General features: G+C 28.1%; 8 non-coding genes across 8 annotated transcripts; 1 reads left to right on the plus strand and 7 right to left on the minus strand.

Moving 5' to 3' along the window:
- Positions 1-11,935: 11,935 nt before the first annotated feature.
- On the minus strand, positions 11,936-12,007 carry TRNAT-UGU (transfer RNA threonine (anticodon UGU)). Its single transcript has one exon. It is a non-coding gene; the product is annotated as a tRNA-Thr (tRNA).
- Positions 12,008-12,395: 388 nt separating this feature from the next.
- TRNAT-CGU (transfer RNA threonine (anticodon CGU)) lies at positions 12,396-12,467 on the minus strand. The gene has a single exon. It is a non-coding gene; the product is annotated as a tRNA-Thr (tRNA).
- Positions 12,468-12,766: 299 nt separating this feature from the next.
- Positions 12,767-12,838, minus strand: TRNAT-UGU (transfer RNA threonine (anticodon UGU)). The gene has a single exon. It is a non-coding gene; the product is annotated as a tRNA-Thr (tRNA).
- Positions 12,839-19,158: 6,320 nt separating this feature from the next.
- Positions 19,159-19,230, minus strand: TRNAT-CGU (transfer RNA threonine (anticodon CGU)). The gene has a single exon. It is a non-coding gene; the product is annotated as a tRNA-Thr (tRNA).
- Positions 19,231-19,828: 598 nt separating this feature from the next.
- TRNAT-UGU (transfer RNA threonine (anticodon UGU)) lies at positions 19,829-19,900 on the plus strand. Its single transcript has one exon. It is a non-coding gene; the product is annotated as a tRNA-Thr (tRNA).
- Positions 19,901-20,071: 171 nt separating this feature from the next.
- Positions 20,072-20,143, minus strand: TRNAT-UGU (transfer RNA threonine (anticodon UGU)). The gene has a single exon. It is a non-coding gene; the product is annotated as a tRNA-Thr (tRNA).
- A 4,469-nt stretch (positions 20,144-24,612) lies between these two features.
- On the minus strand, positions 24,613-24,684 carry TRNAT-UGU (transfer RNA threonine (anticodon UGU)). The gene has a single exon. It is a non-coding gene; the product is annotated as a tRNA-Thr (tRNA).
- Positions 24,685-24,926: 242 nt separating this feature from the next.
- TRNAT-UGU (transfer RNA threonine (anticodon UGU)) lies at positions 24,927-24,998 on the minus strand. Its single transcript has one exon. It is a non-coding gene; the product is annotated as a tRNA-Thr (tRNA).
- Between the last annotated feature and the right edge of the window lie 287 nt (positions 24,999-25,285).

Below are 25,285 nucleotides of genomic sequence, written 5' to 3' on the forward strand. Positions count from 1 at the left end.
AGCGTACTCCTCTATTGACGTGAGATATGGGTTTCGACCATACCGGAACGAACAAGCTGCTTTCAGTCTAGACTAACCGCAGCTCTGGGAATGACTTCAGCATATTGCAAAGAATAAAGGGAGCAATGGTTAGCATGCCCTCCTTGCATACACAAAGTCGTGGGTTCGATTCCTGCTTCGACCGAACACCAAAAAGTTTTTCAGCGGTGGATTATCCCACCTCAGTAATGCTGGTGACATTTCCGAGTATTTCAAAGCTTCTCTAAGTGGTCTCACTGCAATGTGGAACTCCGTTCGGACTCTGCTATAAAAAGGAGGTGCCTTGTCATTGAGCTTATAATGGAATCAGGCAGCACTCAGTGATAAGATAGAAGTTAACCACTGTAGTATCGCAATGAACTGAATAGTTTAAGTGAGACTGATACATCGGGCTGCCACCTAACCTAACCATCAATGTGACAACCAAGAAGTCACATTAGTAATTGCAGGAACGATCTCAACAGACCTCCAAGCGATTGAGCGGAAAAAAGTATTCTGGATGTCGACCTTACCGGGACGAACTGGAGAGAACAAGCTGATTTCAGTCTAGATTAACAGCAGCTCTGAGAATCACGTCAATATACCGCAAGGTATTAAAGGAAGCCACATTGGTAATAGCAGGCACAACCCCAATAGACATGTAAGCGATTGAGCGGAAAAGTTTATACCGCACATCCAGACATAAAAGTCAGGAACGATGATGGAACGAAACAAAGGGCCGATGGATTCACAGACTTATAACCAACATACCATAAAGGCGAGAGGAAGAAGGCATGGGGAAGTGACAATCTACCACTTGCAGTCTAGATTAATAGGAGCTATGACAATCACTTCTGTGAAGGGAAGCCCAATTCGGAATAGCAGGAGCGATCCCAATAGAACTAAAAGTAATTAAACGGAAAAATTGTTCAATCAACGTCATACTTCTCTATTGATAATAAATCGCAAGAATGATGTAGAAACGAAAAAAACGTAGATGGATATACAGACTTATAACCGACATACAATTATGGCGAGAGAGAAGACATGGGGAAAATGACAAACTACCGCTTTGAGTCTAGATTAACAGGACCTCTGAGAATCACTTCAGATGGAAAGCCAATTTCATATTCATAGCAGGAACGATCCAATAGACTTCCAAGCGATGGAATGGAAAAAATTATTCAAGCAACAGCATACTCCTCTATTGATGTGAGATCTGGGTTTCAACCCCACAGAGGTGAACTAGAAAGACCAAGGCTGCTTTCAGTCCAGATTAACAGCAGCTCTGAGAATTACTTCACCATACCGCAAGGTATCAGGAAAAGCCACTATAGCAGGAACAACCCCAAATGAAAGAAAAAAAAAATATTCAAGCAACAGCATACTCCCGTATTGATGTAAGACTTGGTGTCAACCCTATAGAGACGAACTAGAGCGAACAAGCTGATTTCAGTCCAGATTAACACCAGCTCTGAGAATCATTTCAGTACACCGCAAGGTGTCAGTGGAAGCCACAATAGCAATACCAGGAACGAATCCCATCGACCTCCAAGAGATTGGACGCAGAAAACTATTCAAGCAACAGCATACTCCTCTATTAATGCAAGATCTGAGTGTCAATCCCACGGAGAAGAACTAGAGCGAACAAACTATTTTCAGTCCACACTAACCGCAACTCTGTGAATCACTTTAGCATACCGCAAAATATCAGGGGAAGCCACAATAGTAATAGCAGGAACGAATCCAATCGACCTAAAAGCGATTGAATGGAAAAAAGTTTTCAAGCAACAGCATACTCCTCTATTAATGTGAGACCTATGTGTCGACCCTCCCGGGCCGAACTAGAGCTAACAAGCTGCTTTCAGTCAGTCTAGATTAACATCATCCACAATAGTTATAGCAGGAACGATCCCAAATGAACGGAAAAAGTATTCAAGCAACAGCATACTCCTCTATTGATGTGAGATCAGCATACCGCAAAGTATCAGGGGAAGCCATATTGGTAACAGCGGAGACGTATCTACTGGGACGAATTAGAGCGAAAAAGATGTTTTCAGTCTAGATTAACAGCAGCCACCGTGGTGCAATGGCTAGCATGCCCGCCTTGCATACACAAGGTCGTGGGTTCGATTCCTGCTTCGACCGAACACCAAAAAGTTTTCAGCGGTGGATTATCCCACCTCAGTAATGCTGGTGACATTTCTGAGGGTTTCAAAGCTTCTCTAAGTGGTTTCACTGCAATGTGGAACGCCGTTCGGACTCGGCTATAAAAAGGAGGTCCCTTGTCATTGAGCTTAACATGGAAGCGGGCAGCACTCAGTGATAAGAGAGAAGTTCACCAATGTGGTATCACAATGGACTGAATAGTCTAAGTGAGCCTGATACATCCGGCTGCCACCTAACCTAACCTAACGTAACAGCAGCTCTGAGAATCACTTCAGCATACCGCAAGGTATTAGGAAAAGTCCCAATAGTAATAGGAATGAATTCAATAGACCTCCAAGCAATTGAGCCGAAAAATGTATTCAAGCAACAGCATATTCCTCCATCGATGTGATGCCTGGATTTCGACCCTACCGGGACGAACTAGAGCGAACAAGCTGCTTTCAGTCCAGATAAACAGCAGCTCTGAGAATCACTTCAGCATACCGCAAGGTATTCGGGGAAGCCATAATAGTAATAGCAGGAACGATCTCGATAGACCTGCAATCGATTGAGCGGAAAAAAGTGGCCAAACAACAAATGAGCATCCAAACAAGTAACATCCATCCGAACTTGCAACAATATACCAGATATAAAAGGCAGGAACGGTGGAGGTACGAAGCAAAAGGCAGATGGTCTCACTGACTTATAACCGACATACAATAATGACGAGAGAGAATTTATGGGACATTGACCAGAGAGCATTTGAGTTACGTAGGATAACTCAACACAATAATGACGAGAGAGAATTTATGGGACATTGACCGGAGAGCATTTGAGTTACGTACTATAACTCAAATGCTCTCGGGCTAGGGCTACTGTCGAAAGTATCTGTACCGTATAGGGAAATTCAGCTCAGGCAAGCGAATTTACAATGAGGAATAGGTCACGGAGATTTCGAGCATATATTCTTTAGAGTAGCATTCTTTAGTGGGCAGAACGGTGGAGAACTTGCAGATAAATGAGAATTATAGTGCACAAGATGGCACTAAGAGAGAGAGAAACTGAGAGGCTTTAAGGTGATCTGTCGAACACGTTCCCCACAAGAAAAATGTTGATTTGGACGCTATGACATGAGAAATTGAGGCTTTAGTTTGGACGCGGACTAAAAGGAGATGGGCATGGAACACGCGCGGGGGTCCACCTCGAATATTTATATTTCCCTATATCGTAATGAAATTCAGCTATTTTTAGCGTTTCAGTCGAAGAAATGAGTATGTGCGACTTAGAGAAACTGGCTGTTAGTATTACCGGCGAGATTTCTTAAATTCCCCATTTTTTTAAATTTCCCTTAAATTCCCAAAAAAATGTAGTATACATACACGGCAAAAAGTCTTAATTTTGGGAAAAAAATATCAAACACTTCAGTGTATATTTTGCATAAAGAGAAGGAAAATAATTAGGGTACTTTTTTAGAAGTAATAACAACTACTTAAAACTTGCTTTACCCCATGTTAGCCTATATCGAAATGAAGTCTTTCGAGCAACCAAAATCCGCTGAGTTTTGGATATAAATTCAGCTGATTTTTTTTAGATTTCGAAAACTCCCCAAATTTCTAGAAATTTCACTCAAATCTCCAACTCATGAATTTTCCGCCATTACGGGATCCCAAAAATCCCAATTCGGGGGAACACTCCTAATGCTGACAACCCTACTCTTATGGCTAACTAGTGTTCTCACTATAATAAAATTGATCTGTCGAACACATTCCCTACAAGAAAAAGATTGAGTTCGAAGCTTTAGTCCGGACGAGGACTAAAAGGAGATGGGCACGGAACACGCGGGGGTCCATCTCGAATATTTATATTTCCCTATATCGTAACGAAACCTTACAAACGACCAAAATTCGCTGAGGTTTGATTATAAATTCAGCTATTTGTTGCATTTCAGTCGAAGGAAGGAGTACGTGCGACTGTTGGTATTACCGGCGAGATTTCTTAAATTCCCCAATTTTTTTGAAATTTCCCTTAAATTCCCAAAAAAAATGTAGTATACATACACGGCAAAAAGTCTTAATTTTGGGAAAAAACTATCAAACACTTCAGTGTATATTTTGCATAAAGAGAAGGAAAATAATTAGGGTACTTTTTGAGAAGTAAAAAAATAGGTAATATTAATTACTGAAAACTTGCTTTACCCCAGGTTAGCCTATATCGAAATAAAGTCTTTCGAGCAACCAAAATCCGCTGTGTTTTGGATATAAATTCAGCTGATTTTTTTAGATTTCGAAAACTCCCCAAATTTCTAGAAATTTCACTCAAATCTCCAACTCATGAATTTTCCGACATTACGGGATCCCAAAAATCCCAATTCGGGGGGAACACTCCTGATGCTTATGGCTAACTAGTGTTCTCACTATAATAAAATTTCTTCCCCATTTAAGAGAAAAAAATCCCCAAATTTCTTGAAATTCCCCTCAAATCCCCAACTCTAAAAACGGTGGAGGGGGGAGGGATACCAAAATCGGAAAAAACACCCACTAATATTGGCAACTCTACTCTTATAGCTAACTACTGTTCTCATTATTATAAAAATTGGCCTCTCATCAATGTAACAGACCGGTTTATTTTAGGTTATTCCAGAATTTTACTTTCATTCGTATCCTACTGCCATTTATACCGCTTTCACTGATGTATAATATTCCCTACTCCTTTTTTTTTGCTCTCAACTCAAAACATCTCCATTTGAATTTTGAACAACAGCAGGTGTTCTCTGTTAGGTCTGGTTTGTGGTACTATTCGTTTAGCATTTCCTTAATTCTTCCTTCTGTCCATTGTCTTTTGAGGTCTTTTGTTTTGCAAATGCTCTTGTTGTCCATATCCTTGCTCACCCACTTCCTTTACATAGTCAGTCAACTGTACTTGAAATGAAAACGGATGTGCCAAAAGCAGAAAAAAACACCGAACGTATGCAAATAAAAATCTTAACGCCTCAATGATATTGAGATTTTTTTGTTGAAAAAGTGACTACTTTCGCAACTCCATAATATGGTGAATATATCCTCTCTATTTAAGAGTTGTCTGTTCAGAATTGATATCCTCATACTGTGGTGAGATAGCCATTTACTATGGTGAGAACAAAATCTTAGATTGCTGTACATAGGCCACCATGGTGACGAAATTGGCAGTGAAACCTCTGAAAGGTGGACACCCACGATAGCCAAAGTTTTGTCTACATTTGAGAGGTGTCCAGATATCAGCGTTGCCAGGGAAATTTTTCCGTTTACCCTACAAGGACGAAAAAAGTTCCCTACTTTCCCCTATATTCCCAAAACTTTTTCAACGAAATAATTAAAATTTTTTCTAAGAAATAAAATTTTGACAAAATTTTCTATAGAAATAAAACTTTGAAAAAATTTCCCATAGAAATAAAATTTTGACAAAATTTTCTATAGAAATAAAATTTGGAGGTGTCCGTTTTTCAGAGAGTCCAAGTTTGAGAGGTTTCACTGTACGTCAAAAAACTTTATCTTTGCAATCCTGTCTTATTCCACCCTCTACATTTGTGTCCACCTTTCAAAATTATGCATTCTTTTGTCTTTTTGTCTGTATCCATCCACATTTGCACATGAATTCATCCATGACATCGTTAAATGCCTCAAATTGGCCACTTCAACATACCTAAATGCGTAAATGCAATCGAACACATGTAAGGCTTTCTCTCAAGTGAACTTTATCCTCGGTCAAATATCATTTATTTTACATTGTTTTCTCAAGCTTATTTGGGCATATCCTTTAGCCGGTTATATGTGTATCCTTGAATGGCCGCAAGAATGATACGATAATATGAGAGAGCGTGTAAATTTATCCTCGCTAAAGTGAGTGTAAAGAAAACAAACATGATAAAATTTTGAATTTCCAGCAATGAAAATTAGGTAAATACATGAATAATCAGAAGGGCCTTTTTGAGCAGGCAGCGAGGTTGTAGAAATTTTGAGAAATTTATTTCATTAACATTTTTTTTTTATAGAAAATTTTTAGCAAAATTTTATTTTTACAGAAAATTTTTTTCAAAATTTTATTTCATTAAAAAATTTTGTCAAAATTTTATTTCTATAAAAGATTTTGTCAAAATAGAAAATTTTCTCAATTTTTTTTTTCTATGAAAAATTTTGTCAACATTTTCTTTCTATAGAAAATTTTATCAACATTTTATTTCCATAAAAAATTTTTTGCAAAATTTTATTTCTATAGAAAATTTTATCAACATTTTATTTCTATCGAAAATTTTGTCAAGATTTTATTCCCATAAAAAAATTTTGTAAAAATTTTATTTTTATAGCAAATTTTGTCAATTTTTTTTTTTTCTATAGAAAATTTTGTCAAAATATTATTTCTATTAAAAAATTTGTCAACATTTTATTTGTATAGAAAATATTGTCAAACTTTTATTTCTATAGAAAATTTTAGGCAAAATTTTATTTCTATAGGAAATTTTGTAAAAATTTTATTTCTATAGAAAATTTTGTCAAAATTTTATTTCTATAGAAAATTTTGTCGAAATAGTATTTCTATAGAAAATTTTCTCAAAATTTTTTTCCAACGAAAGTTTTGTCAAAACTTTATTCCTATAGAAATTTTTTGTCAAGATTTTGTTTCTATAGAAAATTTTGTCAAAAATTTATTTCTGTAGAAATTTTGTCAAAATTTTATTTCTATAGAAAATGTTGTCAAAATTTTATTCCTGTAGAAATTTATTTCAAAATTTTTCGCTAAATTTTATTTCTATAGAACATTTTATTTCTATAGAAAATTTTTTAAAAATTTTATTTCCATAGAAAATTTTGTCAAATTTTTATTTCTATAAGAAATTTTCTCAAAATTTTATTTCTATAGAAAATTTTGTCAAAATTTTATTTCTATAGAAAATATTGTCAAAATTTTATTTCTATAGAAAATATTGTCAAACTTTTCTTTCTGTAGAAAAATTATAGCAAAATTTTATTTCTATAGCAAATTTTGTCAAAATAGTATTTCTATAGAAAATTTTCTCAAAAATTTGTTTCTATAGAAAGTTTTGTCAAAACTTATTCCTATAGAAATTTTTTGTCAAGATTTTGTTTCTATAGGAAATTTTGTCAAAAATTTATTTCTATAGAAATTTTATAGAAAATTTTGTCAACATTTTATTCCTATAGAAATTTATTTCGCAAAATTTTATTTCTATTGAACATTTTATTCCTATAGAAAATTTTTTAAAAATTTTATTTCCACCGAAAATTTTGTCAAATTTTTATTTCTATAGAAAATTTTGTAAAAATTTTATTTCTATAGAAAATTTTGTCAAACTTTTATTTCTGCAGAAATTTTTAGGCAAAATTTTATTTCTATAGGAAATTTTGTCAAAATTTTATTTCTATAGATTTTTTATTTTATTTCTTAATTTCTATAGAATTTTATTAATTCTATAGAAATTAAGTGCCCATATGTAATAGATACTTTTAGTTAAATGTGGTATCACAATGGACTGAATAGTCTAAGTGAGCTGCCACTTTAACCTAACCTAACCTAAACATAGAAAATTTTGTCAAAATTTTATTTCTATACAAAAATTTGTCAAACTTGTATTTCTATAGAAAATATTAGGCAAAATTTTATTTCTGTAGAAAATTTTTAGGAAATTTTTATTTCTATAGGACATTTTCTCAAACTGTTATTTCTATAGAAAATTTTGTCAAAATTTTATTGCTATAGAAAATTTTTTCAAAATTTTATTTCTATAGAAAATTTTGTCAAAATAGTATTTCTATAGAAAATTTTCTCAATTTTTTTTTTCTATAGAAAGTTTTGTCAAAACTTTATTCCTACAGAAATTTTTTGTCAAGATTTTGTTTCTATAGAAAATTTTGTCAAAAATGTAATTCTATAGAATTTTTATTCCTATAGAAATTTATTTCAAAATTTTATTTCTATAGAAATTGTTTTAAAAATTTTATTTCCATAGAAAATTTTATCAAATTTTAATTTCTATAGGAAATTTTCTCAAAATTTTATTTCTATAGAAAATTTTGTCAAAATTTTATTTCTATAGAAAATATTGTCAAACTTTTCTTTCTGTAGAAAAATTATAGCAAAATTTTATTTCTATAGAAAATTTTGTCAAAATTTTATTTCTATAGCAAATTTTGTCAAAAAAGTATTTCTATAGAAAATTTTCTCAAAAATTTTTTTCTATAGAATGTTTTGTCAAAACTTTATTCCTATAGAAATTTTTTGTCAAGATTTTGTTTCTATAGGAAATTTTGTCAAAAATTTATTTCTATAGAAATTTTATAGAAAATTTTGTCAAAATTTTATTCCTATAGAAATTTATTTCGCAAAATTTTATTTCTATTGAACATTTTATTCCTGTAGAAAATTTTTTAAAAATTTTATTTCCATAGAAAATTTTGTCAAATTTTTATTTCTATAGAAATTTTTCTCAAAATTTTATTTCTATAGAAAATTTTGTCAAAATTTTATTTCTATAAAAAATATTGTCAAACTTTTCTTTCTGTAGAAAAATTTAGCAAAATTTTATTTCTATAAAAAAATTTGTCAAAATTTTATTTCTTTAGAAAATTTTGTCAAAATAGTATTTCTATAGAAAATGTTGTCAATTTTTTTTTTTCTATAGAAAGTTTTGTCAAAACTTTATTCCTATACAAATTTTTGGTCAAGATTTTGTTTCTATTGGAAATTTTGTCAAAAATTTATTTCTATAGAAATTTTATAGAAAATTTTGTCAACATTTTATTTCTATAGAAAATTTTGTCAAAATTTTACTCCTATAGAAATTTATTTCAAAATTTTATTTTTATAGAACATTTTATTTCTATAGAAAATTTTTTAAAAATTTTATTTCCATAGAAAATTTTGTCAAATTTTTATTTCTATAGGAAATTTTCTCAAAATTTTATTTCTATAGAAAATTTTGTCAAGATTTTATTTCTATAAAAAAAATTTGTCAACATTTTATTTGTATAGAAAATTTTGTCAAACTTTTATTTCTATAGAAAATTTTGTCAAACTTTTATTTTTATAGGAAATTTTGTCAAAATTTTATTTCTATAGAAAATTTTGTCAAAATTTTATTTCTATAGAAAATTTTGTCACAATAGTATTTCTGTAGAAAATGTTCTCAAATTTTTTTTCTATAGAAAGTTTTGTCACAATAGTATTTCTATAGAAAATGTTCTCAAAATTTTTTTTTCTATAGAAAGTTTTGTCAAAACTTTATTCCTATAGAAATTTTTTGTCAAGATTTTGTTTCTATAGGAAATTTTGTCAAAAATTTATTTCTATAGATATTTTATAGGAAATTTTGTCAAAATTTTATTTCTATAGAAAATTTTGTCAAAATTTTATTCCTATAGAAATTTATTTCAAAATTTTATTGTCCGTCTTCAGGGAAATTCACTTTAACAAAACAAGAAAATTTAACACAAATTAACCAAACAAAAAGACAATTGTATTTTAAAATAAATAAAAAATTAATATAAAATTTACATTTTGAACTGGTGGTCTTGTTTTGACTTGCTCGCCACTACGTTTGAGTTTACACTCAGCGAAATATTGGAAAGAAAATAAAAATCAAACACTATAAAAAAACTAAGATTTTATTTTGTTTTATTACAACATGACCTCAAGCCTTACAAAGTCTACAAATAAAAATTTTATTTCTATAGAAAATTTTGTCTAAATTTTATTTCTATATAAAATTTAGATGGAGAGGAATGTTTCGCAAAATCTACCAAAACATCAAGAATTCTACCAACTGTGATTTAAACAGAAAAATGTAGTTAAAAATTAAAAAAACAACAAATTACATAAAAAATAAGGCCTCACAAAAATATGAAAAATCCTAGTATGACATTTGCCTTCATTTCACAAACCCTTCAAGTCATATATTACAATCATCATTCTATGATAAATTCTGGGACAATAAACAAGTTTCTCTAAGAGCTATAGAAGCAAGGAACTTATTATACGCGTATGTACTTTGAGTTAGAAAACAGTTTTGATAAAAGAGGGTTGAAACTCAAAAAGGATTCATTGGGCACTGTAATGGGGAGCGTGTACGACCATCTTAATGGCTATGGTCGTTTATTTTCCACTAATTAACAACCATTTGTTTAATTAAATTTTCATTGTTTAACTGGGAATGGGAAAATCTTTAGAGAGTACTTAGATGCATGTGTGTGAGTTTTTTGTTTTGCTGGATTAACGTCTAATGGGAAAGTTGTTCTATCACCTACGGAAAAGGAACAGATTTTATATTAAAGTCGATTCGGTTTCATCGATTGTTTTATCTAATAAATATTTTTTTACTTTGAACCTTTTTAATATTTTTCGATGTTTTATTTATTTTGTTTAATAAGCAAAAAATTTACTTTAATAATATTAGCAGATTTTATATCAAAGTCGATTCAGTTTCGTCGATTGTTCTATCAAAAAAAATTTTCGCTTTTAAAATTTCAAATAATTTTTTTTGTTTTATTTTTTGTTTTCAATAAGCACAAAAAAAATTGCTTTAATAGCCCTTGATTGTTTTAAAGTTTATTTTATTTCTATAGAAAACTTTATTTTTCTAGAGAATTTTATCAAAATTTTATTTCTATAGAAATTTTTGTCAAAATTTTATTTCTATAGAAATTTTTGTCAAAATTTTATTTCTATAGAAAATTTTATCAAATTTTTTTTTCTATAGACAATTTTATCAAATTTTTTTTTCTATAGAAAATTTTGTCAAAATTTTATTTCTATAGAAAATTTTGTCAAAATTTTATTTCTATAGAAAATTTTGTCAAAATTTTATTTCTATAGAAAATTTTGTCAAAATTTTATTTCTATAGAAAATTTTGTCAAAATTTTATTTCTATAGAAAATTTTATCAAAATTTTATTGCTATAGAAAATTTTATCAAAATTTTATTTCTATAGAAAATTTTGTCAAAATTTTATTTCTATAGAATATTTTGTCAAAGTTTTATTTCTATAAAAAATTTTGCCAAAATTTTATTTCTATAGAAAATTTTGTCAAAAATTTATTTCTACAGCAAATTTTGTCAACTATTTATTTCTGCAGCAAATTTTGTCAAAATTTTATTTCTATAGAAAATTTTGTCAACACTTTTTATTTCTATAGAAAATTTTGTCAAAATTTTATTTCTATAGAAAATTTTGTCAAAATTTTATTTCTATAGAAAATTTTGTCAAAATTTTATTTCTATAGAAAAATTTTGTCAAAATTTGTCAAGATTTTATTTCTATAGAAAGTTTTATCAAAACTTTATTTCTACAGAAAATTTTGTCAAAATTTTATTTCTATAGAAAATTTTGTCAAAAATTTATTTCTACAGTAAATTTTGTCAAAAATTTATTTCTATAGAAAATTTTGTCAAAACTATTTATTTCTATAGAAAATTTTGTCAAAATTTTATTTCTATAGAAAATTTTGTCAAAATTTTTCTATAGAAAAATTTTGTGAAAATTTGTCAAGATTTTATTTATATAGAAACTGTGGAAACCGCGATAGAGATCCATAGGCTCCATATAAACTGATCCTTAGAAGTGATTTCCGGAAACCAATTTTTTGGTTGATATGTTTGAAGCTCGATATTTGCAAATCTAAAATCTTCCTAGGCTTTCTTTCTTCTTGATGTTCCTCAAGAATTCGTTTATATAGATTTTTTTGCTGTAGTATCTTACTTTAAAAATAATGTTGTTATTTTTGCCTCCTGTGAGGATTGAACTCACGACCCCTGGTTTACAAGACCAGTGCTCTGCCACTGAGCTAAAGAGGCTTTAAAAGCGAAGCAATATATATGAGAATTTAAATTTGTGAGGACAATTTTAGTCCATTCAACATTTTTAGAAAATATTAGGAATATTTATTTTTTTTTGTTATTAATTTATATGAATTTTAATAACAATTTTAGTTTTTAGAATATATATAATAATATTTTTACAGCTCTTCTTAATATTATAGACAACATGTTTTTCGTTAATATTTTTTCGATTTTCTTAACTCTCTTATTTTTTTTTTTTTTGCAAATACATTAAAACAATTTCCCAGATATTCTTAAAATTATACATTATATATATTGTGATTATAATTAAATTTTTATATTATACACATGTAACCTAAACTTTCCGAGTGGCTTTAGTTGTTACAAAAAAAAGTAAAGTAACTGCCTCCTGTGAGGTTTGAACTCACGACCCCTGGTTTACGAGACCAGTGCTCTACCACTGAGCTAAAGAGGCGACGAGGGTCAATACTAACAAAATATAAAATTCTAATAATTTTAGCAAAATTTGTCATAAAAACAAACAATTAAAAATTTAATCAAATCGTAACTTCAAAGAAAGTTAAAAATCACCTGACCCTCACATATGAGGGAGATAGCGGAAGTACAATTTCTAATTACTATTATTCTAACACTTGCGTCATATTCATCATGTATGTAAGCCTATCTTAGTAATTTTCTATTCATGTCATAGAATGTTCTAATGACTTAATTTTTATTACAGAGTCTTTAATTTAAAATATCTATTTTTAAATTTGCCTCCTGTGAGGATTGAACTCACGACCCCTGGTTTACAAGACCAGTGCTCTGCCACTGAGCTAAAGAGGCTGTGTGACGATCTCTCCGTAAACTATAGTGTGCAATTACTAACGTAGTAGTAACTAACAAAAATTTATAACTAAATAACGTTAATGCTATAAAGTTATGATTATTTATAGAATTTAATTATACACACATTTTCCATTAAAATGATTAAATATTGTAAATGATTTTTGTTTTCAATGCTTTAGTTATACATTTATCTAAAAAGGAACAGTTTTTCACAGGTTAGTCATTCATCATAAAAACTTCATCTGACCTCATAAAGGGTGATTCTTTTGAGGTTAGGATTTTCATGCATTAGTATTTGACAGATCACGTGGGATTTCAGACATGGTGTCAAAGAGAAAGATGCTCAGTATGCTTTGACATTTCATCATGAATAGACTTACTAACGAGCAACGCTTGCAAATCATTGAATTTTATTACCAAAATCAGTGTTCGGTTCGAAATGTGTTTATCGACAAATTTTGTTCAGCGATGAGGCTCATTTCTGGTTGAATGGCTACGTAAATAAGCAAAATTGCCGCATTTGGAGTGAAGAGCAACCAGAAGCCGTTCAAGAACTGCCCATGCATCCCGAAAAATGCACTGTTTGGTGTGGTTTGTACGCTGGTGGAATCATTGGACCGTATTTTTTCAAAGATGCTGTTGGACGCAACGTTACGGTGAATGGCGATCGCTATCGTTCGATGCTAACAAACTTTTTGTTGCCAAAAATGGAAGAACTGAACTTGGTTGACATGTGGTTTCAACAAGATGGCGCTACATGCCACACAGCTCGCGATTCTATGGCCATTTTGAGGGAAAACTTCGGAGAACAATTCATCTCAAGAAATGGACCGGTAAGTTGGCCACCAAGATCATGCGATTTGACGCCTTTAGACTATTTTTTGTGGGGCTACGTCAAGTCTAAAGTCTACAGAAATAAGCCAGCAACTATTCCAGCTTTGGAAGACAACATTTCCGAAGAAATTCGGGCTATTCCGGCCGAAATGCTCGAAAAAGTTGCCCAAAATTGGACTTTCCGAATGGACCACCTAAGACGCAGCCGCGGTCAACATTTAAATGAAATTATCTTCAAAAAGTAAATGTCATGGACCAATCTAACGTTTCAAATAAAGAACCGATGAGATTTTGCAAATTTTATGCGTTTTTTTTTTTAAAAAAAGTTATCAAGCTCTTAACAAATCACCCTTTACAAGTGGTGCCAAGTGTTTTATGAATCATCCCCCTAAATATTGCAAAACAAAACTCCCAAAAAAAAATTCTGTAAAAACAAAATTTTGACTAAATTTTCTATAGAAATAAAATTTTGACAAAATTTTCTATAGAAGTAAAATTTTGACAAAATTTTCTATAGAAATAAAATTTTGACAAAATTTTGATTAGAAATAAAATTTTGAAAAATTTTTCTATAGAAATAAAATTTTGACAAAATTTTCTATAGAAATAAAATTTTGACAAAATTTTCTATAGAAATAAAATTTTGACAAAATTTTCTATAGAAATAAAATTTTGACAAAATTTTGTATAGAAATAAAATTTTGACAAAATTTTGTATAGAAATAAAATTTTGACAAAATTTGCTATAGAAATAAAATTTCGACATTATTTTCTATAGAAATAAAATTTTGAAAAAAAAATTTAAGAAAATTTTCTACAGCAATAAAATTTTAACAAAATTTCCAAAGAAATAAAGTTTCTATTGCAATAAAATTTTGATAAAATCTTTTATAGAAAACTAATTTTGACAAAATTTTCTATAAAAATAAAATTTGACAAAATTTTCTGTAGAAATAAAATTTTGACAACATTTTCTATAGAAATAAAATTTTTACAAAATTTTCTATAGAAATAAAATTTTTACAAAATTTTCTATAGAAATAAAATTTTTACAAAATTTTCTATAGAAATAAAATTTTTACAAAATTTTCTATAGAAATAAAATTGTGATAAAATTTTCTACAGACATAAAATTTTGACAAAATTTTCTACATAATTTTGAATTTTGAAAAAAAATTTAAGAAAATTTTCTACAGCAATAAAATTTTAACAAATTTTCCAAAGAAATAAAGTTTTCATAAAATTCTCTATAGAAATAAAATTTTGACAATAAAATTTTGATAAAATTTTTTATAGAAAACTAATTTTGAAAAAATTTTCTATAGAAATAAAATGTTGACAAAATTGTCTATAGAAATAAAATTTTGCAAAATGTTCAATAGAAATAAAATTTTGACAAAATTTTCTATAAAAAGAAACATTTTGGAACAATTTTTTATAAAAATACAACTTTGACAAAATTTTCTATAGAAATAAAATTTTGACAAAATTTTCTATAGAAATTAAATTTTGACAAAATTTTCTATAGAAATAAAATTTTGACCAAATTGTCTATAGAAATAAAATTTTGAAAAAAAATTAAGAAAATTTGCTACAGCAATAAAATTTTAAAAAATTTTCCAAAGAAATAAAGTTTTGATAAAATTCTCTATAGATATAAAATTTTGACAAAATGTTCTATAGCAATAAAATTTTGATAAAATCTTTTATAGAAAACTAATTTTGACAAAATTTTCTATAGAAATAAAACTGTGACAAAATTTTCGGTAGAAATAAAATTTTGACAAAATTTTCTATAGAAATAAAATTTTGACAAAATTTTCTATAGAAATAAAATTTTAACAGCATTTTCTATAGAAATAAAATTTTTACAAAATTTTCTATAGAAATAAAATTTTGACAAAATTTTCTATAGAAATAAAATTTTGACAAAATTTTCTATAAAAATAAAATTTTGACAAAATTTTCTATAGAAATAAAATTTTGAAAAAATTTTCTATAGAAATAAAATTTTGACAAAATTTTCTATAGAAATAAAATTTTGACAAAATTTTCTATAGAAATAAAATTTTTACATTATTTTCTATAGAAATAAAATTTTGAAAAAAAAATTTAAGAAAATTTTCTACAGCACTAAAATTTTAACAAAATTTTTAAAGAAATAAAGTTTTGATAAACTTCTCTATAGAAATAAAATTTTGACAAAATTTTCTATAGAAATAAAATTTTGACAAAATTTTCTATAGAAATAAAATTTTGACAAAATCTTCTATAGAAATAAAATTTTTACAAAATTTTCTATAGAAATAAAATTTTGACAAAATTTTCTATAGAAATAAAATTTTTACAAAATTTTCTATAGAAATAAAATTTTTACAAAATTTTCTATAGAAATAAAATTTTTACAAAATTTTCTATAGAAATAAAATTGTGATAAAATTTTCTATAGACATAAAATTTTGACAAAATTTTCTACATAATTTTGAATTTTGAAAAAAAATTTAAGAAAATTTTCTACAGCAATAAAATTTTGACAAAATCTTCTATAGAAATAAAATTTTTACAAAATTTTCTATAGAAATAAAATTTTTACAAAATTTTCTATAGAAATAAAATTTTTACAAAATTTTCTATAGAAATAAAATTTTGACAAAATTGTCTATAGAAATAAAATTTTGCAAAATGTTCAATAGAAATAAAATTTTGACAAAATTTTCTATAAAAAGAAACATTTTGGAACAATTTTTTATAAAAATACAATTTTGACAAAATTTTCTATAGAAATAAAATTTTGACAAAATTTTCTATAGAAATTAAATTTTGACAAAATTTTCTATAGAAATAAAATATTGACCAAATTGTCTATAGAAATAACATTTTGACAAAATTTTCTATAGAAATAACATTTTGACAAAATTTTCTATAGAAATAAAATTTTGACAAAAATTTCTATAGAAATAAAATTTTGACAAAATTTTCTATAGAAATAAAATGTTGATAAAATTTTTTATAGAAAACTAATTTTGACAAAATTTTCTATAGAAATAAAATTTTGACAAAATTTTCTATAGAAATAACATTTTGACAAAATTTTCTATAGAAATAAAATTTTTACAAAATTTTCTATAGAAATAAAATTTTTACAAAATTTTCTATAGAAATAAAATTTTGACAAAATCTTCTATAGAAATAAAATTTTTACAATTTTGACAAAATTTTCTATAGAAATAACATTTTGACAAAATTTTCTATAGAAATAAAATTTTTACAAAATTTTCTATAGAAATAAAATTTTTACAAAATTTTCTATAGAAATAAAATTTTGACAAAATCTTCTATAGAAATAAAATTTTTACAAAATTTTCTATAGAAATAAAATTTTTACAAAATTTTCTTAGAAATAAAATTTTGACGAAATTTTTTCTATAGAAATAAAATTTTGAAAAAAAAAATTTAAGAAAATTTTCTACAGCAATAAAATTTTAACAAATTTTCCAAAGAAATAAAGTTTTGATAAAATTCTCTATAGAAATAAAATTTTGACAAAATTTTCTATAGCAATAAAGTTTTGATAAAATCTTTTATAGAAAACTAATTTTGACAAAATTTTCTATAGAAATAAAATTTTGACAAAATTTTCTGTAGAAATAAAATTTTGACAAAATTTTCTATAGAAATAAAATTTTAACAGCATTTTCTATAGAAATAAAATTTTGACAAAATTTTCTACAGAAATAAAATTTTGACAAAATCTTCTATAGAAATAAAATTTTTACAAAATTTTCTAGAGAAATAAAATTTTGAGAAAATGTTCTATAGAAATACAATTCTGACAAAATTTTTTATAGTAATACAATTTTGACAAAATTTTCTATGGAAATAAAATTTTAATAAAAATTTTTATAGAAAATAAATTTTGACAAAATTTTCTATAGCAATTTGACAAAATTTATATTGAAATAAAATTTTGACAAAATTTTCTATAGAAATAAAATTTTGACAAAATTTTCTATAGAAATAAAAGTTTGACAAAATTTTCTATAGAAATAAAATTTTGACAGTGAAACCTCTCATAAGTGTACACTCTCCCACATTTGGGACGTGTGGGTTTATGAGAGTTTAATTTTAATGTATTAATATAGCAAACGCATCACGAAAATTGTTTACTTTCGGGAGGTGCCCAGTTTTTAAGGTATCCAAGTTTGGGAGGTTTCACTGTATATGGGAGCTGTAGCTTGATCTGTCCCGATTTGGGTATTACTTTTTTAAATTTTTTACGATGCGTCATAGCTAGAGTGACTAAAAACCTATGGACTGGTTTTTCTTTTACCAGCGATTGGAGGTTTTGTTGCAAATTCCATTTTCGGTGGATCCGGTGTTTTTAACACCCCAAAATGTTTTATGTAAAAATGTCAATAAAAAAGCCTTAAAACTATTTTTTGTTTTTAATCACAAAATTAATTGTTTCTATTAAATTTTAATTGAAGCTTCCTCAAACACAGAAAAGATAGTAATATCGATCATCGGTATCAATAAAAAAATTAATTGGAAAGTTAATTGTTGTTTAAATAAAAAGTAATTAAATCAACAAAGTTTTTAATTATTTTTGGTTTTTAATTCAATTAAAATATTTAATTGATATTTAATTTGAAAAAATCAAAAATCTATATTGGTAATTTTTTCAATTCAATTTTTTATGTAAAAAATGCCAATTAATAAAATGCACTAAAAACACTGAAAAAGAATTATATCTTGTTTTTAATCACGAAATTTATGGTTTCAATTGAAGTCTAAATGAAATGATAGTACGAGTAATATCGGCCATAGACGTCAAATGAAAAAGGAATTGGAATAGTTAATTAAAACAATTCAAAAATAGTTAAATCAGTTATATTTTTTTTAACAAATTCAAAAAAAAAAAATTATATTGAAAAATTTCGTTGATATTTGTTGAAAAAATAAATGGAACATTTTCGGTGATATTTTTTCTGTGGAAGGTTCCAAATACATAAATAAAAAATCTGATCATCTGTTAATAGAGTTTTGAAATATTTTTACGAAAATATTTTGTTTTGTTGTTGTATTTTTTATTTTTAGGATTCTTATTTATTTATTTTTTTTTATTAAAAAAAAATAAAACTTTCACTGATTTTTTAAAAAGAATAGAGAAACCCTGACTTCCAAAAATATAGATGTATTTACATCTTAATTTATAATAAGAAAAATCCCACAGGGAATTGTTGCAAATCTACCATACTTATCCCACCCACACACGTGTGTATTGTTAGTTATATAGAATCTTCTTCCTTCCCATTCATTACCCATCAATATCAATCATTGCTTTTCTTCAATGCGAACCTTGTATCTCCCCTAATAAAGCATCACCATTGATATTTCAAAAACCAACTCAACAAATATGGTTTGCTGGGCTCACATATCAAAATTCAAAGATTTTAAATTTTTTCGAATGAAAAAAACTCGTTTGCCTCCTGTGAGGTTTGAACTCACGACCCCTGGTTTACGAGACCAGTGCTCTACCACTGAGCTAAAGAGGCTGTGTTGCATTTGTGCTTAATATAAAATATGAACATAGAGACTAAAAATACAGATATTTCATCGATTTAAAAACATTAATAATCAAAATTTTAATAATACGCAATTATTAGATTATTTATAGGATCTGCTCTTTGTTCCCTTTTAAAATATATATTTGAAGACAATTCTGTTGCCCTTATGAATTCACACATATTCGTATAACACTTAAATTTAAAGCCTCTGTTATCTAACAGAAGAGTAGATGTTTACAGACATGTGCTATAAAAATTACCACAGAACAACAATGTTCTATTCACACGAGTCACCAGGTATACAGAGAGAAGCCGGCAAATGCTTACAATAGAAATGAAGGGTAGCAAGCCACACAAACATACACACACGAACATGCAGTTAAAGGTAACCAAAGTATATGAAATGTGTTTTTATCTCTGCCTATGAACAAGTTAACAGTAAATTATTTGATAAACAATGAGCAATTAGCTAATTAATATTTCATGTCCATCATTTATAGTTGAATGGGTGTACGATGAGTCAGACTGAGTGTGTATGTATGAGAGCAAGCAAACATATCGTCATTTTGCCAAGTGGAATCATATAGCCTCTTTAGCTCAGTGGCAGAGCACTGGTCTTGTAAACCAGGGGTCGTGAGTTCAATCCTCACAGGAGGCAAGTCACCAGTAAATGCAGGTTCTTTTTATATTTTTTTTTTATTATTATTATTATTTTAATACTTTGCTACCATTTTACAGTGTAATTTTTAATATAAATCGGGGGAGAAGACAATGAATTAGTTTTCTTCCCAGAGTATTTTTAAATATTAAAAACAAGTTTTTTATGCGTTGCCTCCTGTGAGGATTGAACTCACGACCCCTGGTTTACAAGACCAGTGCTCTGCCACTGAGCTAAAGAGGCCTTGAAACCACGGTGCCTTACAAACAGAGCGAACAGTTCTCAAAACGATACCCTTTTAAGCAATGACAAAATTAAATTAAAATTAATAAATTAAATTTTTTTAAATATTATTAATTAAATATTATTTATTGTAATGTAATATAAATTAAAATAATTTTGGCATAATTTTATTTAGACAAAATGTAGTTAATATTATATAATTCTCTTCATTATATTTAATTTTCCCACAAGTCGATTTTCGGTAACCAAGTCGAAATCGATTATTTGTAGTTTAAAATCTTTTGATTTTTTTTTTTTTTTTGAAAATCGAGTCAAATCGAATAATCGTATAAAAATAAATATTATTTATTGTAATGTAATATAAATTAAAATAATTTTGGCATAATTTTATTTAGACAAAATGTAGTTAATATTATATAATTCTCTTCATTATATTTAATTTTCCCACAAGTCGATTTTCGGTAACCAAGTCGAAATCGATTATTTGTAGTTTAAAATCTTTTGATTTTTTTTTTTTTTTGAAAATCGAGTCAAATCGAATAATCGTATAAAAATAAATATTATTTATTGTAATGTAATATAAATTAAAATAATTTTGGCATAATTTTATTTAGACAAAATGTAGTTAATATTATATAATTCTCTTCATTATATTTAATATTCCCACCAGTCGATTTTCGGTAACCAAGTCAAAGTCGACTATTTGTAATTTAAAATCTTTTGATTTTTTTGAAAATCGAGTCAAATCGAATAATCGTTTTTTTATAGTGACTTATATCGACTTACTTTAGCGAAAAAATCGAATCAGAGTGAAAAAAATAGCGACGTCAAAAGTCGACTATTCCACTAATCGACTTTTTGTCACACAAAGTCGAAGTCGACTTTTTGCCATTTAAAATTTTTTTTAATGACTTTTCAATTTTGTTAAAAGATGACTTTCCAACAACTGCAAAATATTGAAAAAAAAAATCCAAAAACGGTTTTTTTTTTCAAATTTGGAAATGGTGAAAAAGTTAAAAAAATAGCGACGTCAAAAGTCGACTATTCCATTAATCGACTTTTTGTCACAAAAAGTCGAAGTCGACTTTTTGCCATTTAAAAATCTTTTTAATGACTTTTCAATTTTGTTAAAAGATGACTTTCCAACAATTGCAAAATATTAAAAAAAAATCCAAAAACCGCCTTTTTATACCCTCCACCATAGGATGGGGGTATATTAACTTTGTCATTCCGTTTGTAACACATCGAAATATTGATCTAAGACCCCATAAAGTATATATATTCTGGGTCGTGGTGAAATTCTGAGTCGATCTGAGCATGTCCGTCCGTCCGTCCGTCTGTTGAAATCACGCTAACTTCCGAACGAAACAAGCTATCGACTTGAAGCTTGGCACAAGTAGTTGTTATTGATGTAGGTCGGATTGTATTGCAAATGGGCCATATCGGTCCACTTTTACGTATAGCCCCCATATAAACGGACCCACAAATTTGGCTTGCGAGGCCTCTAAGAGAAGCAAATTTCATCCGATCCGGCTGAAATTTGGTACATGGTGTTAGTATATGGTCTCTAACAACCATGCAAAAATTGGTTCACATCGGTCCATAATTATATATAGCCCCCATATCAACCGATCCCCCGATTTGGATTGCGGAGCCTCTAAGAGAAGCAAATTTCATCCGATCCGGCTGAAATTTGGTACATGGTGTTAGTATATGGTCCCTAACAACCATGCAAAAATTGGTCCACATCGGTCCATAATTATATATAGCCCCCATATAAACCGATCCCCCGATTAGGCTTGCAGAGCCTCTAAGAGAAACAAATTTCATCAGATCCGTCTGAAATTTGGTACATGATGTTAGTATATGGTCTCTAATGACCATGCAAAAATTGGTCCATATCGGTCCATAATTATATATAGCCCCCATATAAACCGATCACCAGATTTGACCTCCGGAGCCTTTTGGAAGACCAAAATGCATCTGATTTAGTTGAAATTTGGTACGTGATGTTAATATATGGCCTTAAACACCCATACAAACATTGGTCGATATCGGTCCATAATTATATATAGGCCCCATATAAACCGATCCCCAGGTTTGACCTCCGGAGCACCTTGGAAGAGCAAAATTCTTCCCATTCGGTTGAAATTTGGTACGTGATGTTAGTATATGATATTTAACAACCATGCCAAAAGTGGTCCATATCAGTCTATAATCATTTATAGCCCCCATATAAACCGATCCCGAGATTTGGTTTTGGAGACTCTTGGAGGAGCAAATTTCATCCGAGTGATTTGAAATTTGTGGATGACAGTCTTTCGTAGAAGTTTCTACGCAATCCATGGTGGAGGGTACATAAGATTCGGCCTGGCTGAACTTACGGCCGTATATACTTATTCAAATTTGGAAATGGTGAAAAAGTCTGCTTTAGCAAAAGTCGAATGTCAATTTTCGGTCTCTTTTAAATTTTAGAAAAGTCGGGTTTTCGATTTTTTTTAAATAAAAAAATCGACTTTTTCAAAATTTTGCCAACAAGGCGAAGTTTTTTATTATAATCAAAAAATCATCCAATCAACTTTTAAATTATTTTTCAAATATATGGACATTTTTATATTGACTAAAGTCGATTAAATTTAACAAACAAAAAAAGTAAAAAAATCGAATTTGATTTGAACGTGTGTCGTTTGTTGATGTCGTCACTTTTATGCCTAAAAAATTCAAAGTCAATTTTATAACAATGGGAAAAGTGAAAATAGATTTTTTACAATTTTAAAAAGTCAAAAAATCGACAAGTCGACGTATCGACGTATCGACTTTTCCAAATTTTGTAAAAGTCGGACTATAATGAGAATCAAAAGGCCGAATGTGATACAGCTCTGTTTGTGGTAAAAATGTGCCAAAAGTCGAAAGTCGCAGCGTAAAACATCAAAAACATCAAAAAAAATTGGGGTTTCGATTAAAAAAAAAAAATAACAGTGGAAAATTGGCTTGAAAAATGCTGAAGTCGACTTTTTGTAATCTAAAAATCATCTTTTTCGACTTTTGATATTTTTTGAAGTTGCAAATGTCGACTTTTTCAACTTAAAAAAAAAAAACACCGCCTTTTTCCACAGTTGGAAATGATTAACATTTCAACTTTTGCAAAATTCGAAAGTCCATTTTCGGTCTTTTTACGATTTTGGAAAAGTCGGGATGCCGATTTTCTTCAAAACACAAAAATAGACTTTTTTAAAACTTGTTAAAAAATCAAAGACTTCTTATAATCTAAAAATCAGCTAACGGCCTTTGATTTTTTTTTTTTTTTTTTTTTTGAAAATAGAGTCAAACCGATTTATTATTGTGACCCAAAATGACCTACTTATAACAAACTAGTGGAATTTGACTTGAAAAAAAATCTAAAGTTGCGAGTTGCGACGTCAAAGTCGACTTTTTATAATCGTAAGTCTTTAAAATTTAAATTAACAATTTAAAATTAAAATTTAAGTCTTTTAAAATTTATATAAAGTCGAAAACCTGATTTTTCCAATTCTCCCAAAAGGTCGGATTGTAATGAGAATAAAAAAGTCAAATTTGTTGCAGCTCTTGTTATGCTGAAAATCTACCAAAAAGTCGAAAATCGCGACGCAAAAACGTGTTTCTCTAACAATCATAAACGTCGAATGTCGATATTTGCAAATATATAGAAAGTCGAAAACCCAACTATTTCAAATTTGGAAAAAGGCGACTTTTGCAAAAGTCGAAAAAAAACTTTAAAAAGTCGATTTTAACTTTTGCACAAAAATAACAAATTCGACTTTTTTTGGAAAGTAGATTTTACCAAATTTTTAAAAATTCGATTTTTGCAAAAGTCGACATTCCGATTATTTATATCAAGTCGAAAAACAATTTCTCATATTTGGAAAAAGTAAAAAAAATCGACTTTTGCAAACGTCGAGTTGCCGAATTCTTCCCAATATGGAAAAGTCGGTTTGTGCAAAAGTCGACATTATTATTTTTTTAATTTTATTTTATTTTATTTATTTATTTATTTTTCCAAATTTGAAAAAAAAAAACAAAAATTCAAATTTTGCAAAAGTCGAAAGTATTTTTGCAGAATTTTTCCAAATTTGGAAAGATCGTTTTCTTAATCTCTGCAAAGAAAACAAAAAGGCTACTTTTAGATTTGTTTAAAGTCGACTCTTTTTTCGAGTTTGCTTTTTTAATTTGAAAGAGTCGATTTTTTCCAAATTTGTAAAAGATTTGGTATGTCGATTTCCTAAATTCAACTTTTATTTCAAATTCAATTGTTTTCAAATTTGTAAAATTCCGTTTTCCGGCATTGTCTACACTTAATAGTTTTTATTTAATACAAGTTTAATGTTTTTATTTGATTAATTAGTATTATTTTAATATAATTAATTTGCATATTTATTTAATTTCAGAATTGCATACCGGGACTTTTATTATAAAAATATTACAATTTGTATTGCCTCCTGTGAGGATTGAACTCACGACCCCTGGTTTACAAGACCAGTGCTCTGCCACTGAGCTAAAGAGGCCTGGAATCTTGCTGGCTAAGAAAAAAATTCTGAAGTTCTAATTTATTCTAACAGGTTTGTGCTAATTTTCAATTGTCATTAATCAATAAGTTTGTATTTGACATGTTATTAGTTTATAAGTGAAAAAAAACGAACAACTCATAGAAATAGGTGCTCTACCAAAACCTCTCCTATTTCGTGGTAAAAAAAATAGAAATTAAAAAGTAAACAAAAAAAAACAAATAAAAAAATTTAATTTGAGTTGCCTCCTGTGAGGATTGAACTCACGACCCCTGGTTTACAAGACCAGTGCTCTGCCACTGAGCTAAAGAGGCATATGCTAACCTGGCACCAAAATGTTAATATGAGTATGTATGTTAAATGTTCTATATGATAACAAATACTCAAATGTGTTATACATTGCTGTTAGCCGTTGTACTGAATATTTAACATTTTGGCTCTCTTCCGTGTGGCTTATGAATAACAGCGGGAAGTGAGTAACAGAATAACAACGGCAGTCAACAAAGTGTATTCATGAATCATTTTTTTTTTCATTTCATTGAGTTCTCTTCAACATGTATATACAATTGTAAGAGAATGTATATAAAGTTAGTGGCAGTGA

The sequence above is a fragment of the Haematobia irritans genome, chromosome 5, assembly GCF_050003625.1.
Source record: "Haematobia irritans isolate KBUSLIRL chromosome 5, ASM5000362v1, whole genome shotgun sequence".
Lineage (NCBI taxonomy): Eukaryota > Metazoa > Arthropoda > Insecta > Diptera > Muscidae > Haematobia > Haematobia irritans.